Consider the following 7,729-nt stretch of genomic DNA (forward strand, 5'->3'; position numbering starts at 1 on the left):
TGGACCAATATTCTTTGAGGACTAGTTATCTAAGATAATAATCATCCAAATAAGGTCATACTTTGTGAACACCAAGGTGGAGTATGTACCTTAAGAGACAATGATGATGGTGTCTATAAATCATTGGTCTCTCCAACATTTTGTTGTAACCTTGTGGAGAGATAAAGTTGTTATTCAAGGGCTTGCTATGTGACAACGCTGGTTTATATGATGCTAAACAAATGGGTTACCAATCCAACTCTTCTTATGAGATCTCTTTAGATTGAGAATGTCCATGTACATATTATGAATAGCTCTCTAGTTAAGAGGGAGTGTTGAAAAATGTGTAACTAGCTTCGGTCTTCATAAATATGTAATGTACTTTTGATTCTTGTAAATTGTAAAATGAAATAAAATTATTATTATTATTATTTGGACCAAGGGTTTCATGCTCAAGGTCTTTTATTTTATAGGTGAAGCACTCGTTAAGTTCTTCTAGCATTTGTCCTAGTCAAGAAATCAAAAAAGTCGTTGTCATAAATTGAGGACCCCATTGGGCACATTGTAACTTGTAAATATTTTTTTTTCTTTTCTTTAAAAGTGTCTAAATACCCTCCAAGACCAAATTGGCTTGGTAACTGGCAAGTCGACCTAAAAGGAAAAGCTGCATCCACTAGTAAAGAGCCTTTATATAGGAGGAAACTCGTCCTCCTTGAGAGACATTCATTCATCACTCATTCTAGTGAAGAAGGAGGGAGAAGAAGGCATCAGAGAAGGAAGAGGACTAAGAAGACTTTTTTTGGGCTATTTCTGTCTCACACATACTAAGGAGGCCTAAAGTTTCTGCAATAGATCTAGGGTTTCTATCTACGGGTTTGATCATGGAGAAAAGAAGGAAAGAAGGTCAAGCACAGGTCACCAAGGGTCATCCTTAAGATCCAAAAGTCATGGAAAGGAAAGCGAAGGTAAAAGGAAGTCTCAGAAAGAAAATCAAGGCTCGCACATATGGCAACAAAAACTGCTTGGGGGCGAAAAATTCATATTTGTAGTGGAGGCCAAAATTATCTTGCTGGAGGTTGAACAAGTGTTATTGGAAGAGATCTGACTGGGTTTGACTAGATCACGGTTACACATAATTGTGAGAGGTTGGTCTTGGTCGTGGAGGCTATTGGTTTTAGTCTAAAGGTCTTGGAATTATTTAATTGAAGAATCTATAAGGAAGAGAAGATATTTGTAGGTTTTCCTCTCAAGTGGAGAGGTTTTGGCCCTGGCTTGTAGCCTATATTTTGTTTTCTTGTTCTTCTTATTTTTGATATTTTTTTGATGATATACACACATAATAATAAGTAACAAAGCTAATAAGTAGAAAAACATCACAAATAGTTATCAAGTAAAGAAAAATCACTCTAATCATTTCCCTATAGATTTCTCAACAAAAACTATTAGAGAATACTTGATCAAGTGGAAAAAGCTTCGAGAAGAAGATTCCTCATGGGAAGTAGAGAAGTTCAAACAACAATATCCCTCATTACCTCTCTTTTGGGGACAAAGCAATTTTTAAGGGAGGGGCAATGTTATATATATATATATATATATATATATATATATATATATATATATATATATATATATATATATATATATATATAGATAGATAGATAGATAGATAGATAGATAGATAGATTCTTATTAGTTATGGAGAGGGTTATGGTCACGAAGGATTGTAATCATCATTCAAGTATTTTATTCATTAATAAAAAAAATATTACACATTTTTTGTGGCTTCTGAATCAAGTCTACTGCTATAGCCTCCATGTGGATTTCCCAACAAGTGAAGGCATGACCCTCTAGTTTCAATCACGCAAATGAAATATTTTATTTTTCCTCAACATGATAGACACTGAAATAAACTTCTTATTGCTACAACCATTGATTTAGTTTATGATCATCGATCTTCGAACCTTTATTTCCATTTTGAATATGGCTATGAATGATTCACAACATTTGAATTAGGTTGATCTTTTTTGGGTCCTTTCTTTGGTGTGTTCTCTATTTCTTCCCAATCTCTTGATTTGCCCTTCAATTTTTCCTCTACATTAGAACCCTCGTAATGTCCAAATATCTTGAGCTTATTGCTCAAGGTTGACATGAGGAGATTCATAATACGACTTATATCTGTAACTTTTCCTTCCAACGACAAAACCTTTCCTTTGTAGGATAACAAGGGTCTTTCATAGATTCATTGGCTATGATTAGGCCTTTATGACTTTTGGCCTAGCCGATATAGATCCCCTACAAATATTCATAACATACCCAAAGCATCATGTTTTGATATCAACATGATTAATAAATTTTTATGGATATTCCATTGGATATTTCATCATAATAGATCTGATAAAACTATAAAAATTTTAAAGATACACTATTAGGGTTTTATTTGTCTTTAGATTTTTGGATTTGCATCTTATTGTTAATTTCATATGCATGCAAAATTAAAATTAAGTAGAAAATAGAGAATAATGAAATAAAAACTCACAAACCACGGTTTGAAACAAGATATGAAATAGGAAACCTTTTAGGAAGACAACCCAACTAGAAGGTGGGGCTTCTTTTCTCTCTACCTCTGAATAGAAAATGGGTGAGAGTACAAAGAAGTATGGCTTGTGGCTTGTGGAATACTATATTACATAAATATTATTTGTGTGCTTTATATTCTATCCCTCTCAATTGTTTTTTCTCATCTATGGAGAAAATGCACTCGAAATAATGGAAACCTTTTTCCTCCTAGTGGCCCAATTATAACACAACCCAATAGCCTACTAGTGGTTAGGTTTGAATACCTAAACTATTAACCAAAGTTACAATATGGATTCTTCTAGAGCCTTCTTCACCATAATCATGTGGCTTTCCCCTTTTCCATGGATAATGGGGGTTAATGTGACACCCTCTCAAAATATGGTGGTGAGAATAGGGAGGTCAACATCTGAGCAACATAACTTTTTCATGTAGACTCTGACCTTTTGAGCGACAAAACTTTTGCATACAAACTCTGATTGATATGATTCTTGCACCGTTGGAAAGGTATTTGTATGTACAATATGAAAATACTTTTTCATGCTAAAGAAACAAAGTTTTATCCCCAAAAAATATTGTTTGATGCCTCTAAATTCTCCTCAGAGGTTTAAGACCCCAATTTTTCAAACTGGGTCTTGCCACTAAAGATGGTCCCATGAGCTTAGTCAACCATTTTTTCCACTTTGAAAGCATTGAGATGGATGAAAAATAATATAATGATCCAATCTAGATCAAGGATGAAGTAGTGTGATGGAGTTGGAGGCCCAAGGTATTCACAGTGCCTTGCAGGGAAACCAACACAAGCCGAAGGTGAAAATTCAAATCCCACACACATCCCTACAGCAAAATAGTGGCATCTTCCTAGTTGTGAAGGAGGTTACCTAGGATATTGCAAATAGTCCATGCATTGTCATTAGTGATGTGCATCTCCTGGGCTTCTAATTATGCTACTATGCATGATAATAATGGGGGATACTCTCATCGAATTTCTCTATTCCCCAATTGTATGAGGGGGGAAGAGGCAACCTCCCTCTGCCTCTACTGCCCCTGAGAGTTCTACCATGTTCCTTTACCGTGGTAGCTACGAAGGAGTTCTATGACAAATTATTTTGATTTTTATTACCTTTGATTGTTAACAACCATCACTTATGTGAGTTGATACCCCTATTTGTGGTGCCCTTAACATTCTTTGTGCATGAGCCATAATTTCCAACAGGATAACGAGTGTACAATGGCCTAAACGACAATAAATTCTTGTTTGAGAGGAGGGTGTCATTGTAGCATATGTTGGAGTGATAGAGAGGCGAGGGGGCATGCCGAAGGCAGCGCCACTCCCTTGGATTAAATACAACAAGCGAGTCAGCCATTGAGGTTGTAAATGTTTTCCTCTGCCAACGTGACACCAAAATCCAAGGTTATTTTTTTAATGGTTAATATCGAAAAATAAAATGAATTTACATTAATATATTCCATTTTAATGTATTATTATTTTATTTATTATGTCAATAGGCATGTGTATTTTGCAATAGGACTTGCAAAATTTTAATTTAGTTATTAATAATTATTAAGTGGATAGTAAGGATTTAACTTCCATGAAATACTCTAGAACATTCATATATCAAAGGTCAAGATTTATTTCAATATATCATTTCAATTAAATTGATTAATTGAAAGAAAATAGTCATATAAAATATGTGTCATATGAACGTGGAACATGTTTTTTTGGGAATGTGGTATTAATATACCATGCTATTGGCCCTTGGTATTTTAGCAAAGCCTACTAGTTTCAACCATTCATCAAGTTTTAATTCATTTTAATTTCAGTATTTTTTTTAATTAAATATATCAAACATTTTAAATTAGAATTGTTCTCATTTTTCCTATTATTAAATATAAAAATTAAAATGAATTTACAATAATTACGTTGACAGACATGTCTATTTTAGAATAAGGCTTTGAGCTTCAAGAATTTTAATTTAATTATTAATAATTAATATTTTAATTAAAGCATCAATAATTGTTAGGTGGATGGTAGAAATTTAACTAACATAGTAGTCACCAATGAAAGGTTGAGGTTTATATTGAGAGTAGTTACACTTTGTCTGCACTTTTAATTAAATTGATTAATTAAAAAATATCATTTATAATTCCATGGAAATGTGTAGTGAATGTCAAAAGACAATGTCTTGTGTGGCTTGAGTTCTACTCTTTGGAAATATGTTAGATTGTCTTAAAAATCTATTTATTTTAGGTGGATGGTAGAGATTTAAGGAAAATTCTAAAATATTTTTGGTAATAATTACAAATCAAAAGTTAAAATTTATCTCAAAAATTATTACTCTTTTTAATTAAATTCATTAATTACATGGGAGTTTTGAGGTTGGCATAACCACTTACTTCTTGATAATGAATCACACTAAATGATGCGTCCACCTCAAAACTCTTATATAATTTATCCCAAAAAGTAACTTTATTACTTTTTAAAAAATGTCATATAAATAAGGCTGTAGTCTAAGTGTTATATGGAAGGTGGGCCGTCACAACACTAACGGGTGTAGAGGAAGAGAAATACCAAAACAGCGGGATTGAGCTAGAAGAGAAGAGTAGTAGCAAGGGTAGGACTGGTAACAGGTTCAGGGTTCGAGTCTTGTGATTGGAAGAACCGGGGAGGGGGTCCGGAAGAATGTTGAGAGTGCGCCGACTGCACCTTCCCCACGAGATTGCCATCGTCGGTTGGGAGCTTACGCCTTCTGTCCTCTGTCTTCGTCCAGATAACGCCATTACAACCGATGATGTTCCTGAATCGGCACCTGTAAATGGGTACTATCTCAGATTCAGATGGTATCGTATTGCAGTGTGCAGTGTCCATCCATCAGAGATGGCCACTCTACAGTGTTTGGAATGTGTGAAGGCTAAGTTACCTGTTTCAAAAAGCTATCATTGTTCACCAAAGTGCTATTCAGATTCATGGCATCATCACCGTGAATTGCATGCACGAGCGACCAGTGCAGTGCATGAGAATGGAACTGAAGACGATGAATTATTTGGGAGATTTACCAGCACAGGGGGTCTGGTTGGTTCAGCTTCAGGTTCAGGAATTGAAAATGCATCTCTAAGCAATGGTTCTGCCTTGTTAAACCCGCCTAATGTTTCTGAAAGGGGTGGCGATGAGACATGGTATGAAGTTGGACGTTCAAAAACATATACACCAACAGCTGATGATGTGGGCTATGCTCTGAAGCTGGAATGTGTGGCAGTTGATGCAGCCACGGGAATACCAGTAGGTCCAGTCAGCACACTCTACACTTCCCTAGTTATGCCAGCCCCTTCCCCGACTCCTCGACGCATGATTCCAATCAATGCAGTTGATGGAATTGCAAATCCTGAGCTGGAAGGACGCACTACAGCTTCTGGCAGAATTCCGATGCAGGCCCAGGCTCGCCGCTAGCATAACAATGCCAGCAATGATGGTCCATTGCCTTACCCAAGAAGAACATAAGAATTTATCAGTTTCGGGGATTTGAGTGAGTTGTCACTTCACCTATTTTATGTTTGTAGTCTGCAATTCAGTTTTTGCTGGGGTAAAGATGGTAGTCAGTAACATGAAGAATTGCTAGCTACATTACCTGTATCCAATGCGTCTTTCGGATCTCTGTATCCAATGCGTTTCTTAGTGAAACATTTTAGGGTACTGTGTGTGAAAGGATCACATTTAATGTGCCGAAATGGCAAACTATTTTCAAGTTTTCAAACTCCTGTCCTATTCTCTCCCCGCAAACATAGAGGTTTTCTATCATTAACTTAAATAACTGAAGGTTTCAAAACTTTCCAATATATTCTTTGGTTCACCGCAAAGAATCTTTTGATTTATCAATACTTTATTGCAAAATATATTGGTTAATTTGTTTATTTTTCTCTATGATTTCCTCTCAGCTCAGATAAATTGGGTTGTTATCCCCAATTTACCGCAAGTTAGTGCTTTCGTTGAATTTTCGGTGCGATTTCCTCTTAGCTCATATAAATGCCTTTCGGTGTTTAAATTGGGATGCCCTCTTAAAATAACTTGCTTTCGTTGAATTTTCGGTGCGATTTCCTCTTAGCTCATATAAATGCCTTTCGGTGTTTAAATTGGGATGCCCTCTTAAAATGATTTTGATCTTGTTCCTGTGGCTGGTCTTCAACAATCTCAATTTGTCATGGGACAATCTGAGGAAGAGGAGCTGGCACGGTCTGAGTAGATGTTCTATGTGTGAAGCTGTCGATGAATCCAACCTTCATGAGTAGATGTTCTATGTGTGAAGCTGCCGAGGAATCCAACCTTCATATGTTCTTCCAATGCGGCTCCTGCTGAGGAATCCAACCTTCATATGTTCTTCCAATGCGGCTCCTCCCTACGGATCTGGTATGAATTGTCTCTGCTTTATGGTTTCCCTTATGTTGTTTTTGTTTCAGTCCGGGTTGCTTTTCAATGATGGTGCGCGCAAAAGGATTCTTGGCGCTCTGTGTTTATCATAGTATTATGGAGCTTATGGAAATGGAGGAATGCCAAGATCTTCCAAGACTCAAAAGAGCCTCTAATGTCATCCATGCATCATATTTTGTCCACTCACGATATGTTGCCTGTTAAAAAGCACAAGATGAAATTGCATCACAATAAAGAGGTGGCAGATCCTCTCAATTGTATGCCCTGTGCTTTCTTTGATGAGGCCGAGCAGAACAATATTTGTGGATGTGGATGTGTGTTTTTTGAGATTCAGAACATTTCAATATCCGGTGACTCTAAATCCATGATTGACCATGTTAGGGGAGCCTGCCACATCAGTTGTCCTCATTTATCAGGGTGGATGGATAGGATTATGTATTTCTGGAATAATATGGAACAGTGCTCAATCAACCACATCCTCCGCTCCCAAAATGTTCAAGCTGACCATCTGTCGAAGGAAGGACTGTCTTTAGAGCCTGGTTCTTGGTCTTTGATGATTTCTGATGCTGACCGTTCTTGCTTCATCCAGGACTTTTCCATCCCTGGACTATGATCTGATCTTTTTGTTCTTCCTCATCCATACTAGCTTCTCAGATAGTCTCTTTTTGTTATAAGTATTTAGTCATCTGTTGATCCTTGCATTTGTAAACACTGTTTCTGCTTTGATTTTGATATGATGTTGTTTTGATCTCC

At 36.4% G+C, this 7,729-nt stretch overlaps 1 pseudogene; it reads left to right on the forward strand.

Moving 5' to 3' along the window:
* Positions 1-5,236: 5,236 nt before the first annotated feature.
* On the forward strand, positions 5,237-6,001 carry LOC149189938 (carbon catabolite repressor protein 4 homolog 2 pseudogene; annotated as a pseudogene).
* The last annotated feature ends 1,728 nt before the right edge of the window (positions 6,002-7,729 follow it).

This window comes from Pinus tabuliformis, chromosome 3_1 (genome assembly GCF_031772625.1).
Source record: "Pinus tabuliformis cultivar Carrire ecotype Pingquan chromosome 3_1, CPIR1, whole genome shotgun sequence".
Classification (NCBI taxonomy): Eukaryota; Viridiplantae; Streptophyta; class Pinopsida; order Pinales; family Pinaceae; genus Pinus; species Pinus tabuliformis.